Below are 17,989 nucleotides of genomic sequence, written 5' to 3' on the forward strand. Positions count from 1 at the left end.
GGTTTCATTACTTTTTGTACTAGTAACGAATAACTTGATATGTACTAAAGGATTCTTCATTCTCGTTACGGTTAACGTTTGATTTGGTTGTTGTTGTTGTTGTTGTTGTTATTATTGTTATAGTATTACGATATTTCGTACAAGTTTGGATAGATAAAGTAACGAATTGAGATGATTTTCGAGTTACATTCTCATGTAGAAAATGTGCGTATCATCAAGATTATAACGCAATTCGCATAGTCTTGTTCAATACGTGTGCAGGGATGCGCAAAGGGATGCGAATAAGAAGAGATTTCGTAACTTATCTTAGAAAATGATCTTGATCCCGATCGCATCCCAATCGCATCCCAATCGCATCCCAATCGCATCCCAATCGCATCCTGATCAACTGCAGGATTTATGTACGTAGCTCGATATACGATCGCTTCGATTTTTGCATCGCAGTGTAACTAACTAATACAACTTTCAAAGATATCTCTTTATATAAATACATATACATATAGATAAATATAAACATATATATATATATATATATATATATATATATACACGTGACTAGCACGCGTGAACGACTCCTGCAAGGCGTTTTTGTGGGATTCTAATCGCGGCAACTCGTTTCGTATTATACGTGTGCCAGATAAATATATGCCTTCCTCTGGTGCTCCACGGACCACGTGCTCGGAATACCAAGCTTACTTTTACATATTTACTTGACGAACGCGGTACGCCTTCCACCGTTTCTCTCTCTCTCTCTCTCTCACCTTCTCGAATATTTTGTATTTTTTTCCTCCTTTTTTTCTCATTCATACGTGTGCGATCGTTTCTTCCTACGTATGCAGATAAATAATACATACATATATACGTACACAAATGCATACGTATATTTGTATTTGCAAATGTATGCCAGGGAAAGTATAGGTTGAACAGTGGTTCTATAAAGCAAGGAACGCTCGATCGATTCTTAAAAGGACCTTGCGAAGAACGATCTTGCGTAGGATTGGTCTTATAAGCTAGTTTAAGATAGACCTTGTTGATTATTTCTTTTTTCTTTTTTCTCTTTCCTTTTTTCATGAAATCAATTTGAAATTGAAATCTCAATGAATATATAGAAATTTATTGATCTATATACTTGCTATCGTTATGATGTTATTGAGAATATGTAGTTTACCATACTATCGTGGCAACTAGTAGCAGCAATTCTTTTTCCATAGATAGCTATGAATTTCCATGAATTCCCATGGATTCTGAGCCAGGAAATTCGTTCTCTTACGTGCTGGATAGAGTTTGGAAATAATTGAATTGTAATTAGTAAGTGACTTTTTTGTTGTTTTTGTTTTTTTTTCGTTTTCCTTCCGAAAGCTTTGCAAAAGTATTGCACGTTGTAAGCTAAGTACTACATAGCACGTAGGCAAACATATTACGAGCAAGAAACGATAGGAGAATGGGCATGCAATAAAATGCAAGGAACAATTAATGCCGAGTCGGACGTAAATGTACGTACCCATATGTTGTACCCATATGTACCCATACGTATGTATCATATAAGCAACGCGATCGGTATAAGTAATATAAGCGGCAGTTTAAATCTCTAAGTAATTGCCAATTATACGCATAATAAGCAGTTAAAAGTGAAATTAATTACCTTTTGCAAGAATGAAATCTTATTTGCTCGTCCTCCTTAAGTACGAGACTTTCTTTGGGAAAAAAGTTGAAAGAAACGGGTAAGGTGCAACCATTCGATTTTCCATTTCCCTACGTAATTTCCTCTCTTGCGAACCATTTACGGAATTTGAAAAATCACAAGCGAAAGTAGTGTTTGAACACGCGTGCGTAAGTGCTCACTCGTCCATGTATTTGTTTGTTCGTTCGTTCGTTCGTTCGTTCATTTCGCGTGGGTGCGAAATACGTTGACGAACATCGTTACAACAACAATAAGTTTTGAAAGCAACTTGGTTGCGATATTATTCAGTTTGAGCGATTGTTTCTCAAGGGAGTAATAGGAATATAAGGAAGCTTTCGTAAGAAACTGAAAGTATATCCACCAGTATGAAATTTGATCGACGAGAGGTCTAACATTTGATTCTATTTCAAAGCCATATTGCAATGTCCAAATATTCTTAGACGTCATTTCACATGGAAAGTCATTCGTCATAGGTTTTGTTCTTGTTTTCTATCCTTGATAAATACGCTCGAGTTGCTTGAGATTCCGTTGAACAAGAGGAAGGCAGCTCAGCGGTTGAACGAGAACGATAAGCCGAAGAAATGGAAAGTGAAGCAGGCGGGTCGAATCCGTGAGACCGTGTCCTTGGCCTGCGATCGGCCAATCTCGATTCCGGTACTTGGTGTTTTGCTGTTGCTGCTGCTACTTTGTGGTGGATTATTTAACGATTCAATAGTACCGAGACAGTAAATCATCAAAGCAAATCAAATCATTTGCTATGCGAACAGTTGATCCGTCTTAATCTTCTCATGCAGCAGCAACAGCAGCAGCAGCAGCGAGTCGGCATGCACTTTCGACGAGGGGGGCGTTAATTCGAGGCTTTCGCTTGGGGTTTAGGTTTTAATTAACGAGGCAAGGTCTCACGACGAAGCCTTCTCAACTTCCTTGAGAACGGACCCGCCATGAGTCTGTACCATGCTATTGTATCAGGGCGTATCTTCTTCTTTCTCTCTCTCTCTCTCTCTCTCTCTCTTTATATATGTTTACTCTTTCTTTTCCCCCATATTTTCACGAGCGTAACGTTATTTTCGAAGATGTAAGATTTATCGTCTCGCCCGAGTAATAATAAGACGACCTTCGCGCGTACAGGGAGAAAGTAGATCATCGTTCAACCATAATCGATCATCTCTCAAACCAGTCTCGTTTCGATGCTTCTCTAATTCGACGAGAGATAAGATACGGAGAGAGGAGGGCAAGTAATACTAACTCTCAGTGATATCGAGAAAAGAAAAGAAAAGAAAAAAAAAGAAAAACGAGAGGGGGGGGTGGCGTGGGGCGGAAGGAAAAGCTGCCGAGCAACTTTCGAACGACGTTTTCGTATTCTCTCTCTCTCGTGACAGGTGCCACGTGGATTGTTACCTTTTCGGGACCAGAAAAGAAGATTCGTTTCTTAAAGACAATTAATAACATAGAAGAAGATAGATATTCTATTTGTATTTGTTTCGTTTCTACTTCTAAGTATATGCTTTTGATTTTCTTTTGATTAGCTTTATCTAGATGCATTAGACGAGAAATTAATTAGACAGACATCTTTGTTCACGCAGTTGCATCATATATTTTGTTCTTCCAATCTCTATCGTATCATCTCATTTAGAAGGTTCAGGAGAATCTTAATTAAAAGCGGAACACACTCGGAATAATAATAACAATAATAATCGGGAATCTTGTTCGTCTCGCAACGAGCTTACTCATCGTCTTACACAATTTGTAGAATATTTTTGATTCTCTTTGCTTTCCTCGCGAGACGATTCGTTCTCGACTTCTTTTCTCTTTGCCTCTTTTTTCTTGTTTTTTTTTCTCCTTGTCATTCTGTCTCGATCTTACCCTCCGGTCATCGACGATCTGGGTCACAATTAAGAAGAAAGCCAACGCCGATACTATTAAAGTTTAATGGAAGTCCGCCAAGGACTTTCTCGTTCGAAGTGCGAAGTGTTGATACGCCCATCGGTTAAGAGAGAGAGAGAGAGAGAGAGAGAGGGAGGGAGAGACACGTTATGTCTCGGTTGGAAAGTTTCTATACTTATTCGAGTTGGTACTGCATAAGAGAAGTATATTGACGTATGCATGCGTGTGAGAAACATTTCGCCTAGTTTCCGTTCTCGGAGGAACTGGACCGTCCAATTGGACTCGAGAAAATCTTTCTTTCTTTCTTTCTTTCTTCAACCCTGTTTTTTTTCTCATTTCGTACGCGTAAAAAGAATTTGAAGCAGAAACAAGAAAAAATGAAGTAACACAGAGAATGGAGATCGGAAAATTTGATAGACATCTCAGAGAAATTTTCGGTAGTTGCTTTTTAATGTCTGTTAAGTAATGGGATTAGAAATTTATGAGGAAAGTGGAATGGAATTCATTTTCTCACGCGTTTTACGATAGCAAGTAAACAAAGCGGATCGCGAAAGTTAGGCCTCGTATATTCATTTAAGTATTCATATTGTGTTTCTAGTCAGATTCATATCTTCTTTGTACTCATTAATACACGTTTAACATTATAACTATAGTTGCCAATAATTCGATGACTTTTCATTTTAAAGGTTTATTGCTAAAATGTAAAAGCGATGCAAAATAAAAAATAATTGTGTAAGGTAAAAGTATGCGCAAAGAAAAGAAAAAAAAAAATGACACGAACAAGGAAACGAATATAAAACACGAATGTGGTGCAATAATTGTTTAACTCGTAAGAACGTGAGTCAATGAAGTACACACATTCCGTCCGTTTACATATTTAACATAGGAGAGGAAGGCACGGCCACGCTCGAAGCGAAGGTTAAAGTTTCATTAAAGAGTTATGTCTTATTGAGTTACTTATGCGCAACACGATAAAGCATAGTTTGACGGACATCAATGACATTTTTGTATACTATATAAAAAGGTGTATGTAGTGACCGTGATTCATTATTATATTGCGTTGAATCGGGCGATTTTTCATTCTCGAGATTATATCGAAAGGCTTGAGGGTGCTCGGAAGAGATTAGACAAGTACTTGACAAGACCGGTACTTAAAACCTGTAACGAAGTCCGCGAGAAGGAGGTTTAACACGCGAGCGTGTTGTGCCGGGTCACGTAAGTCCAATTGAAGAGAATCTTAACGGAGATCGAAGTTATTGTCGAGTTCGTGTTACCGATCGAAAGGGTTAATTACTGGGCCGAATAGCGCCAGTTAACCAGTTAACCAGTAAATCTTTCCCAAACTTGTAGCGAAACAAATGCACTTTTGCAAGGGTTGCTTCAAAAGTTGCTGCAACGCTTTCCTTTCCCACATTCATTTTTGCGCGATCAATTAGAAGATTATTGTCTTGTATATCTGTCGAGTAGGGACTTGCGTGCACGATAATCGTATCGTTGATTTTTTTTTCATTACGTTAACTTATCGTTTACCTCGAGGTATGGGTTACAGACGGTGGATTTTACGATTACAATTGCACGTGTAAATACTCCCTCTGTCAGATTAGTGCTTTTCGTTTGTGGTACCAATGAAAGCTTAAAACCCCTGCGAATAAAGCTGTCTCGTTGCTAGAAGTAATCCCAACTAATATGTAAATTCTTTTAATACCGTGCGATACGCAAATCCTTATTGAAATTGCTGCGTATCCCAGTTATAAAGTTAAGACTATGCGATATATTTGATGGAAGATAAAACGAGAAAAAGATAACAAGTTTGTAGTTAAGAGGATTTTACGACAATGATAGTTGAAGTAATTATTTTGTAGAAATTTCTCTTTAACAAAAAAAAAAAAAAGGAAAAAAGAAAAATCGATCGACGAAGATAATAGGGAAATAAATCTCGTTAACGAGATTGAATCTTTGATCATTTTGTGTAGATCTTTGTCCCGCGTGCGTGCAATTAAGGAACGTTTCTCTCTCTCTCTCTCTCTCTCTCTCTCTCTCTCTCTCTATTCGTTCAGTTGGAGTAAATATTTAGCCTTACGACCTATCGTCGATAGAAAACACGCGACGCCTCGCTTGCACTTTCGTTCACGCCGGTTTTCATGTTTTCGACCCTCGACGTTTACTTATTAAATACAGGAGTGACCTTTGACGCCATATATAACCCATAATGTAATAGAAACGCGCGGCAAGGAGCGCACACAGGTGGGCAGGCAAGCAGGCAGGTATCCTCCTCGTTGGATACACACGTAACTCCTTACGTCTGACCGTCCGTCCGTCCGTCCGTCCGTCCGCCTGCCTCTTTTTGTCTTCCTCACCCTCCTTGCACCTTTTCTTCTTATTTTTGTCTGTTTTATTCTTTCACGTTTGACTCGTATCCACTGCGATAAAACTGATTTACTCGCCCGAAGAGGTCGACGCAGCTGCGCTCTGATATATGCAGCCGAGAATCTTCAAGGACTTTCTCTCTCTCTCTCTCTCTCTCTCTCTCTCTCTCTCGTCCTACGACGAGGCAATTTAATTTATGACCAAAGTAGTCATCAGCGCGTGCCGAGTGAATAAAAGAGTGGGACTCCCTGAGAAACCCTTCTTCCTACCTATACTACTATTTTCAATCTCTTGTTCACTTGGTCCCTTCTTTTGAGTATTGAATGACGGAAGCACAAATGAAACAAAATTTGTATGACTCGATTAATTAAATGCATTAAATGGTTTTGTGAGCTTTTCAGTTTTGTTTGTAGAAAGAATGAAATCAGGCGTTTTAACGATTCCCCCTTCGATCATGGTAACGAGCTTGAAGGAAGAGAGGAGGAGAGATCGTGGCTTCCACCCGTGGGGCTTCTACCCGTGGCTTCCACCCGTGGCTTCCACCCGTGGCTTCCACCCGTGGCTTCCACCGATTAGTTGAAGCGACCATTCGTAAAGCAATAACCGAGTAGGAACGTTGAAAATCGTTGCAGCGCCGTTGAACCAACCGCCGGCTGCTAGAAACAGGCCAATAAATAAGCGGCCAGATCGGCGCAATTATGTGGCAGATTAACATCTATGACCAGGGTATACAGTTACATTGGGCGTATACTATCCTACATATATACACAAATGCATACATACGAATAACGTATTCGCAAGATCCAAATGCAACGCGTTTACATGTTCCGTACCTACTGCGTAATGCTATTTCTGCCACACTTCGTTGGCTATCGTACGTGTGTACGTGTGTGCGTGCGTGTGTGTGTTTGTTTGTGTATATATGCGTGCACATTCTATGCAACATCGCGCTTAAGAACTTTGCTGTTCGAACCGATCGAACCGATTTTTAGTTCTTGGTTTCTTAATTATTTCCTTTTCTTTCAATCTGTCAATGTGTTGGGTACCTATATTAATATAAGTAAAGTAATCAAAATGTGGCGAGTTAACTCGTCTAGTGACGTAAGAGAAGCATATAGATTGCTGCCAAGTACTTATGCAAAAGATTAGTCATTTCCTTGCACGAAGGTATTTGGAGAAAAGGTGTGTAGTTAAGGTGTATTAAGAACGGGGACGTTGATCTTCTTCCTGGTCGTCGCAACAGAAGAAGAATGTGTCCACTCAATGGAAAGAGTAATAAACACGCGTTCTTCCTCTCTTAGCTTTGCATAAGACACTTTCACTCGTACTTACTTTCGATCGATCGATCGACAAAAAATCTTTTACTTTACATATTTTCTTTTTTATCGCCTTTTATGTATGTTATATAGGCATTCGGCGATATACGAGTATATTTCCTTTCTTTTTTTAAATATCTTTTTATTAGATCGTAAATTGCGATGAAATATTTGTTGTTTAATGTTTAACGTTGCTTAATGCCAATATACTTTGACACCTCGAATTTTGATTTGGAATAAAAATAACTCGTTAATTCTCGACAAGTCGTTTCGCTTGCGATATTACGGATGACATCGAGGACAACAACTACAAAGTTACTTTCACTTTTTAACGATGATACGACGAGTCGACCCACGCGCCTAATATACCCTCTACCTAGCCCTGAAGAAACAAACGAATCGTCCGAATGACAAGTGGCACACATTTTTCTATGATGCGTGCCTAAAATAGTAAACAATAAAGTCAACTTATGTTTAATTAACGAAGGGGGGGGCAGAGGAGAGAGCGGAGAAGAAAGCTTCGAAGCTCATTAATATCTCATCAATTTTGACGAGCGCTGGAATGTGGGTTAGTTAAGTACTTTTTTAACTACTTTTTCTTCTCATTCAGAAATTCACGGAGAAACGTTTTATTTGCTTTTAGGTATGTGTGGCTAACATACATAGGTAGGAGATATAGCTAAAGTTTTTCTCGAAGAAGGCGAGGCAACGTGTAATAGAAGGCGAACGTATCTCGCAATAAAACGCAAGAACTCGGCCCAGTATGACGAGCTTTCATTTCAACGGAGAAGAAGGAACGAACGAGAGTATCTCGTCCTTAAAGGACGAAAGTAGAAGGAGGTGGAGGGAAGTATGCCAAGCATTTGGCCATAACAGAGGAGAGTTCGTGGTAGAACAGGCGGGACAATCAAACCCTGAGACAGCCGGCGATAGCAGGAATTCGTTCTTTCGAGTCGTGAGAATCTTTCGATGCACTTTTCCACAGTTTCCAAGCGAGGAAACTTTGTCTTGTGTTCGATCCATGTCTCTCTCTCTTTCTTTCTTTTTCCGAGAACAATTTTACAAATCTCTTTCAACTTGTAACGTTGGCTGTTAAAACGGAACGGAAACATCATTTCCGAATATACTTATCTTGTTTGCCGACAATAGGATTGATTGTAGGAAATCGTTACTTAAATATTGACTAAAGGATAATCTAGAAGACTTGATTTGTGAAAGGACCTGTAGAGGGCCGCCTAGGTGCGAGCATTATGGCTTGTTTGCAGTGGCGCATACCTTTGCGGACCCAACTCGCGCATAAGCCGCTCGTTTCTCTTCTCTCTCTCTCTCTCTCCCTCTCGATGGAAAAGGAATATGCTCGTTGGGGCTAGAAGGCGCATAGGATTCACGGATGTTGCGCTCCCGGCTTTCATTATTTGTGAGTTAGCACAATGCCTACGTGATTACGTACTTACAACGGTGTACCATCGTTACTATCTCTCTCTCTCTCTCTCTCATCATCCCTTTCTTTTAGATAAATGCCCGTTCATCGTTCAGATCGCCTGCCGCCTTGGGTGATAAAAGGGCTTAACTGTGTGCGCTCTAATAATCTTTTTTACTCGTTGTTAGCTAAATCAATCGTACGCGTAATAAATTCGTAGACGAATTTTCTTATTCGAAGAGAAAGTAAAGTATGTTGTCGAAGGGTTCCACACGTTTGGGTTTTGTTCGTCTCTTTCTCGATTATAAATCTGGTCGCGTTCGCCGAGCGAGTCATTATCATTTAAGTTAGTTTCATCGACGCCAACGAAATACACGAAACTTTTTGCGAAGGATCATTACCCGGAGTGAACAGAACTCGTTAATTTCTCGCTAAGGGCGGCTCGTGATGCAACTTGTTGTCAACTGATGTCAACCGATGTCAACCGATGTCAACCAACAACGAGCACGGAATTCTTAATCGCTCGATTATCTCACGTGTCGAAGGGGAGAACCTTCTTCCTTCGATCTTTCATTCGAACCGTTACCTGACGCAACTTTTGTTTCAGCGAGCGAATTAATTGCTCCCTCTCCCTCTCCCTCTCCCTCTCCCTCTCCATCTAATTAATCTCATTAACGTAGCATTTAGCGAGAGTTGTTAATGGACCGTAACAAGTTAGTTCGTCGAACTTAACGGATCTCCCTAAGCGATATTATTGCAATTTTGTTGAAAATCAAAGTAAATCGTATTTCGATCGTCCTTGAAAGAAAGATAGAAGTCATCGCGAAGTAGAAACGGATGTAATAGAGAGGAGGAGTAGTAGTAGTAGTGGTAGGTATAGAGGCAGGTATAGAGGCAGGTATAGAGGCAAGTATACACCTACTAGGGTACCTAGGTGCACACATAGATACATTAATATCTAGATAGAAAAGAGGTAAAAGAAAAAGCACGATCGACCATCAACGGCCGCATCGGTGCACGGCCGGAGAATTGAAACGAACGAGTGGGTTCTCCGGTTACTAACTATATCCCTCTCCGATCCTCTTCATCCCCCACATCTGCTGGCTTTCCTTCCGCATTCTAAAATTCCTCGAGAGCAGGCGATGATTTCTAATGGCGCTGGTGCACCCCGATCTTTCTCCTCTCTTTCAGTTTTTCTATTTCTCTCTTTGTAATACACGATTTTACCGTAAAACCGTACTAACTCCGATCGTTTGCGTTCTACCTTCGCAAAACACGATTCCAATTTATCTGTCCAGAGTAATCTTCATATTTCCGAAGGAAAAAAAATCACACACACACACACACACACACACACACACACACACACACACACACACACACACACACACACACACACACACACACACACACACACACGTTCCTTTCTGATTTCCTTATTCGGCATTTCCTTTAAGAAAAGAAAGATAAGAGATCGGTTGTGAAAGGAGTTTCCAATCGTTGTTGTTATCGTTGTCGCTTGTGCGCAACACCTGCGATCAACCGCGCACGATGCAACAACCTCGCAGGATTGTGCACTTGCACAAGGCGAACAAGCATGACCCAGATGCCTCGCGAATCAAACTCTCATCTGGCAACACACCCGTTCTTGACATCCTTGGGCTCGATAAAATAGGACGACAAATTCAAACGAGACAAATTTCAACTTGGATGATTCATCAAATGCTTACATTCTCGCGTGCGCGAATTTCGAAGAATTTCTATTGCCTAGAAAACGGTGGGAAAAACGGTGGGAAACTAGTCAAAGGGTTAATTATTAACTCATGCATCCTTGGCTCCGATAAGAGGCCTGCAATTCGAATAGACCTCTCGATCTCTACCAATGAAATTTGATCAAAGCGCTCGATTTTACGGAAGCAATCGATTACCGTAATTATAACCCTTTCGCTTTTTTCCTCTCTTTCTTCTTCTTCTTCTTCTTCTTCTTTTTTTTTTTTTTATCACCTCTCGTCTTTCGTTTCATTTTTATTTTATTGTCGTCTCGGGGCGTAGATCATTGTGATCGCGTAACATTGACCTTGACTTTCGAAAGTCTCACGATCGATCGTTCGTTCGTTCGTTCATTCGTTTGCTCGGGCAAGTCTTGTAAAAATCGTTGACACACTTTCTAGATTCTCTACCTACAGTCTATGACATTTATTATTACGATCGACTATTAGTTTGCAAACTCTATTTGCTGCTACAGCATTATTCTCGGTGAGTCTAATATGATGATCCCTGTGACTCGTTAGCCACTTTGATCATCATCGATATGCAAAGTTAAGTATAATTACTGCATCGTCGCTTAGATTTTATTCAATCTTACCAACTTGCTTACCAACTTGCTTACCAACTTGCATACCAACTTGCTTACCTTACGCTTAAGTTACGCGCGTCGATCTTGATTATTCTTCAATTTTATTCCTTTATTAAGCGAATTACGCGCGTCAATCTTCATCCTTTTTATCGATTATTCAGTGCCCAGTAGATTTCTCTTTTTTGTAACGCGAATCGAAAGGATTCAACCGCAAAGAAGTGCGACCACGATTTTTTCGGCAACTTCGTGAGAAACTATTATTTAGTTATAATCGTTACGTAAGCTCGATTATTTTTGCCCTCGAGAAGTATCTTCAATCGGAAGTTCGAGGTCGAATAACGTTCTGTCAATTGGAACTATCGTCAAGTAAAAAAAAAAACGCAACGAATTAATGAATATTTACAAGTATATTATATTTTGATATATATTTGCACGATGTCATTGGTTTTGAATTCTTCTGCTGGTTTTTCTCTCGTTAATGAGCCCCTCGTAACGAATCGTCAAAATGTTGTTCGTGCGACCCGGTTTTTGGGAATCACTAAGAATTGAAGAAAAAGTAATACGTGCGAGGAACATATTTACGGGGTATAATTAATCGCATCTTAACACCTACGACGTGGTTGTACAGGTCCTAATGACTGTCATTATGTTCGCACGGCGTCGAACAAAAACCGATGTCTTTATGGAAATGAAACGATGCAAAAGTTATAAAAGCACGCGCTTACGGACTGATTAATATACATTGAAGACGTTTCGCCTCTTGAAATTCGCCGATCGTCGTAACTTCTTCAAGTAATTAACAATTGTTGTCTTACAATTAAGGTAAGGGAAAGAAAAAGAAGACGTATCAACTTGCATGTATCATTTTTCGTAGAAACGGGAAATATAAAGGACACGGAAGGTGGAGATTTCATAGCCGTGACGCATTTCGTCTACACACACACACATATGCAAACACGATACATTTATACACCATAGATTACGTGGTCTTTTAGTCGATCCTCCTTCCAGCATCTTTGTAGCATCTTCCGTGGACCGAGACCATCCTTCCATCCGAGGCCGTACAGATAAAATCGTTTTATCTTTACCGATCTGTTGGGTTCATTAACCGAGAACTCTGTGTAAGCTAATCTCTTTTATTCCATCCAATTTTCGCCAAACTTATTCATTTAGTCCATTTTGTCTATTTTTCGATGTCTATTATAGAATTAGAATTAGAATTAGAATCACGTTTAAATCCTACAAGAAGAAAGTTTATTTTGCATCCAGGTTGTACGTGAAATTCCGTATGCGTAAGGAAATCATGGCGACATGGCCGTGACACAGAACCGTGTTACGTTTCCGCGTTCACGGCCGAGTAGACACGAGCTACCTGTCCCGTCAACGAACTCCTGATATCCCATTACTTGCGTATGAACATCGATACTATTCCTCTCCACCAAGTTACATTATTTTTCTACTGTTGTAAATCTATAAAACGTCAAGAAATGAGAATCCTCGAGGCTTGGGAAAAGAGGAAGTCGATGTAGGTACGCATTGGTAAAAGTGGGCATTGTCCTGCGCGAAAGTAAGGAAAGAACACTCGGAAGCGGCGAGTTGAAGGATGTGCCCGTTATGATGATTATCGTGCGTCGGATGCGGTTAATACCAACGCTCCTACGCAACTCCTAGACCTGTCCACGTTGAACCGTTGTTCTTTCTCATGCGCCCGCCATTTCGTACCAACCCTACCACCAATGCTACTACCAACTATAATTCAATCGGATTTTGGTATTACAAATTGATTATTAAGCTAATGTAAGTCGAAAGTCTTAGGAGTACGTCGTTGGTCGTAAAGAACGAACGGTCCTCCTCCTCCTCCTCCTCCACCGGTAATTGTCGAGTTTCTCCCGTTTCTTTCGCATACATTTCTTCATAATTATCATCTCCCCTTGCTTCTCTTTCCCCCTTTGCTCAAGGTGCCCACCCATTGTTGAAGTCATTTTGCTTGCGATTGGTCGTAAGAACGAGAGCTCAGCGTTTTCTCATTGTCATCGATTTGCTTTTACGATAGAAACAAATTTCGTAGTAGAACAAGTGTCTCGTTGGATCGTTCTACGTCTAGATAGAAAGAAAGGTACAATGTCAATGGCCTTGGGCTTCTAGCCTCGCCTATGTTTGCTCGACACGCGTTAGCGTTAATTAGTGCCTTCCTACATCTTATCTTTTTCTCATTCTTCATTTCCTTCTTCCTCTTCTTCCCATGTTTGTCTACCTGTCTCTCTGTATTTTCGCCAAATTGATTTCTCCTACCGATCCAAGTTGATATGCTATTATTTCGGCGAGTGCGAAAAGGAGAAAGCACAAATAAAAGAGATACTCTTGTGGTTCGGTAAGTTTTGGAATTTATGCATGACGTTCTCCTTTTTTATGCAGATCCAACGTTGTAGTCGTTGTCTTGGAAGTGCACAGAACAGCCGGAGGGTTTGATTTTGACGGAGAAATAATCGGTCTGGCCGAAATTAAACGGTTCCAAGACCGCCAAAGGATCTGCTTGAATCTCGCGTCTCTCCATCTCTCTCTCTCTCTCTCTCTCTCTCTCTCTCTCTCTCTTGATCTCACTTTTTCGAACATCGAAGCATACTCGATGCAGGGAAAGCAAGTAGCATTTTGCGGTGCTTTGCTACAGTGAAATTCGTCGTAAAGTTTGGCCATCATTTTCGTGGTTGTCGTCGTCGTCGTCGTCGTCGTCGTCGTCGTCGTCGTCGTCGAGAACATCGACCTTTTTCTCAGGTTAACGACGTAAAATATTCATATAGGCCTGGCCTCAAATGACCCTACCCTTTCTACGCTTACTTTTCGAAAGTTCCATTCGTCGTATAAACGATCGGTCAATGATCGGCAACTTTTTACGCGGTGAAATCACGCGAGAACAAAAACATCCTTTTTTATTTCCTTTTCGAAAGATATTGGAGGAAGGACGTTTTCGTGCTTTTGCATAAAGAACTCGAGGAATCTTTGAATTTATTTAACGAAGAAAAAGTTGAAAAAACGGGAGGATAATTTATTCGAGTTCGAATGCGCGATCATCAAAGCTATAAATCATTTATTTCACGTGCGTTTCATTAAACCGAGTGTTCAGGTGCGGCAAGCGCATACAAGTGGAAGATATATGAAACGCAATTACAAAAGTAGGCGCAGTTACTCGTGCGGTAATACCTACCGATTGTATTTATCCGAGTGCTTAACTTACGACGGTTTTACAATGGAATTTGCACGCTTGCATTCCGCGGAAATGAATAATAATCCTTGGGTGTATACCGTTTTAATCTCCCAGCATCCGCTCAAAGCGATCTCCTCTAATTCCCTCCAGCTCCATCTTATCGTAGAATGTAATATAAATAGCGGTAACGCGATTAATCCTAGACGATGCAATAAACGATCAACCAAATTTCCAATCCTATCGAATACTTGCTGCGACTTTCTACGTATCGATGGAACTCGTCCGAATCCACCTTTCCTCCGATCCTACTTTCGATCAAGATGGACTTGTAAAACGATTTCGGGAGCTACAAAAGGGACAGTTCCACTCTCACCGATCGCGCCGATTCTCCAAGAAGAACTTTCTTTTTCGCACGAGGTCCGCGACCTGGATCTTAACGTGCCCCTTTTTTTCGTTTTCCTTTTTCTCTTTCACCTACTCTCCCGAATGTTACGCATGTACCATAACCAAAAGAATATTCCTAATAAATAGAGGCAGGCACTCTCATTGATTAATTTAACCCTCGTAGCCACTACTGCGCAGGTGTGATCAAATAATTACATTAGAATGCCAAAAATATTTCAATTAAAATGTTATAACGTTTCTTATACACTCTTCTTATATTTAAGATTGTTTAAACATATATACGTTGGATTAAACGTTACATACTTATTATCATACTTCCAATTGAAAATAATTTAGATATATTTTGATTTTGTATGTTCACATGTTAGACCCAGGACTAGGGTCTAGCCCTCCTACACCTGTGCTCTCTCTCTCTCTCTCTCTCTTTCTATATATTACCTATCTTTGTGTGTGTGTTTGCATGACAGACATGAGGCGACGAGATTCTTTCTCGAGTCGTAAACAATACTGCAAAGGAGAGATCTTCCCAGAAGATCCGTACTCCGGGGGAAGAGGAGAAAACTTGACGTGACTCTTCTTGCGAAAGCTCGATTTATATTTCTTTTGCTCGAGAAAGATGAACCGAGATTAGAATTATGTCAAATATACGAATGACAGCACACTTTCGTTTTTCTCGAGGACCGTCGATACTATGAATTTCTTGTCATTGCATATTTCTAATCTAAAAGTAGATTGTATTGAATTTCTATTTAAGACTCGACGTAAAAAAAATAACGTTTACATTCGACCACGTTATTCCTTCGCATTTACTACACAGATACGAAAAAAGGAGAAAGGTTCGAACGTAAGAAAAAGATTAATATTGACTTACAATTAGTATATTTTTCTTCATGCAGGAATGCAAATAAGAAGAATCTAACTCAAGTCAATCTTCGATCCTTCAAGGTGTAGTTCTACGATCGTATTTTTAAACAAGAAGACGCTACCTGAGATTTATCTGGCAACTTTCGAAAAGCAATTGACAATGTGTAAATTAGTCGTTGTAATGTGTATACTAAATCATGGTGTTGTATTTGTAATTAGCATTTCGTCTTTACGATAAGAAAGTCATAGTCTCTCCTTCATCTTTGACTTTCTCCTCTTGGAATTTACGTAACTCGCATCAGCTTCCTTTGCGCTCCGTCAATAAATGACAAATGAACGCATAAAGGAGTACAATCGTATTCATAAGAGTCGCTTACGACGTCAAATACTCCTTTCCATTGACTTCAACGACGACGACGACGACGACGACGACGACGACGACGACGACGCATTAACGCTGCCAACGAGCCATATATTCTTACTTACTTACATACATACATACATACATACATACATTTCTTTATCTACAATATATATAGGTACGTAGGATAGGATTTTCTTTATTTTCTTTATTTTCTAACCGTGACACAAATCCTACATCACTGCAATTAGCATAACCATTGACTCGCGGTCAAAGCGAACACTTTCATTTATTTGTTTATTTATGCAACCGAATTTCAGAAAAAAAAAAAACATTCCAATTGTATTTCTTTTGATATCCTTACGACGTCGTCACATTTCGATTCAGCGAAACATGCATAGAAATGCAGCTTGACATAGAAATTTGTGCTTATTTCTAAGCACGATGTTAGTCATTCCAAGAATATTTCTCGTGGTTTCATAATTATATATACTTTTTGCTATTTGCATAAGATAGAGATTAGATAAAAGTTGATGTCGCTATTCTAGTCTTTATTTTAATGTGGCTTTTTGGTGCTGACCCAAAGAAAAAAAAAGTATTTTCAACGATTGTCTAATTATAACGAGTATCGTCACGAACGCGGTCCCACATGACAAACTCGAGTTAAATGATTAATTATATAATGGCACGCAGGTCTACGGCCGCAGGAATACGCGAGGAGAGTATCCGTTGCGGATTACGTAGCACGATTACGAATCGCGGACACGTACGAATGCAGCAGGATGCCTCTCGATGCCTCTCGATGCCTCTCGATGCCTCTAGATGCATCCTGCGTACGTACGAGCCATTGCACTCTCTCGACCGTTCTACCCTACTACACGACTAATCTCTCTCCTGCTCTCTCCTTCTCTCTCCTTCTCTCTCCTTCTCTCTCCTTCTCTCTCCTTCTTATCCACTCAATTGCCTTCTAGCTATGATTTACCGATCGAACTAACGTTCCTAAGCTTTCTCTTGCTAACGTTTTTCGACTGCTCTTACTACTATTGAAAATTCAATATTTCTAATATGTGGTAATATCGGTAAAGTATCTGCTAAGTATTTGAAAGGAAGGTGAAATAAGAATCACATATTTGTACAATCACGCGTGAGTGATCGCGAACGATTCCAAATAGGTTTCTACGACGACAGATGGTTCGGCATTACTATTCCTGATTAATTAAAGCTCTTCCAGTAGTAGGTGCGATGCCGGTGACGCGGTTTCCTCTTTAATGAGGAAAAGTGGTACTCGATATATAACATACCGATTGAGTAGCCACGCGCGATCTATCGCTTCTCAGACTTCAGTTAACCCTAGAAGGAAAACATCGGAGAGCGAATGGCATCCAAAGGATCTCAGCGTCAATTAAGCAAGAGTTGCGAGACAAGCTTAGACATATACTTGGCACAATCTGCATTTACCGCGTCGAGAATTACAACAGTTGGAAGATTGCTTGCATTGCTCGTCCTACAAAATATACGACTTCTCCAAGATCTTATTATACTTTATTCGCCCTATTTCTGATTGTTCCTTGATAGAAAAACATTTCCGGAATTATTCAAAGTCGATATTGCTTGCTTGCTTGCTTGCTTGCTTGCTTGCTTGCGTAGGACGTATTGCCCTGTATAGAGAAAAATCTAACCCGTTACGCGCTAAAACTACTTCCGGTATTATTCGTCATCTACGAGAGAAGAAGAAGAGGGAGGAGGAGGAGGAGAAGGAGGATCGTGAACTCACAGCTGAGCGGGTCTTTACACTGCATCGGATTACCTTCCTGGATTCATTCACTTCGGAGTCACCTCACATCCGTGGCGGTGCAGTGACGTGCCTGCCGTACAGTCGGTAGAGAAATTTCTATTTCTATTATTACCTTATGGATATTAAATATCCACGAGCCTACCACACCTCCCTATACCCCAGGTACCACCTTCAGTTAGGATGATGCGAACTTTCCGAGAAGATATTCAGACATCGACGTGATTAGTATTTTTCTCCAAATAAATGAAAGTCTCTTAAAACGATTTCCGAGGTTATAGGGATCCTGTCAAGGGTTGTTATTTGACTCGAGTACGTTATCCTTGGTTCATCGTTCTATG

The 17,989-nt window shown here is 40.2% G+C and overlaps 1 protein-coding gene across 4 annotated transcripts in view; it reads left to right on the forward strand.

The window, feature by feature from the left end:
* Positions 1-17,989, forward strand: part of LOC149032423 (uncharacterized) — a 32,598-nt gene that overhangs the window by 6,222 nt on the left and 8,387 nt on the right. The window contains exon 1 of one of the 4 annotated variants that reach the window (XM_089172899.1): positions 15,020-17,735. The exons of the other annotated variants lie outside the window; for them this stretch is intronic. The gene's annotated coding sequence lies outside the window, so the exon portion shown is untranslated. Of the gene's footprint in view, positions 1-15,019; positions 17,736-17,989 lie in introns of those variants that run through there. 4 annotated transcript variants of the gene reach the window in all.

Source organism: Polistes dominula, unplaced genomic scaffold (genome assembly GCF_049000335.1).
Source record: "Polistes dominula isolate Pdom_NZ unplaced genomic scaffold, Pdom_raw_medaka contig_22, whole genome shotgun sequence".
Lineage (NCBI taxonomy): Eukaryota > Metazoa > Arthropoda > Insecta > Hymenoptera > Vespidae > Polistes > Polistes dominula.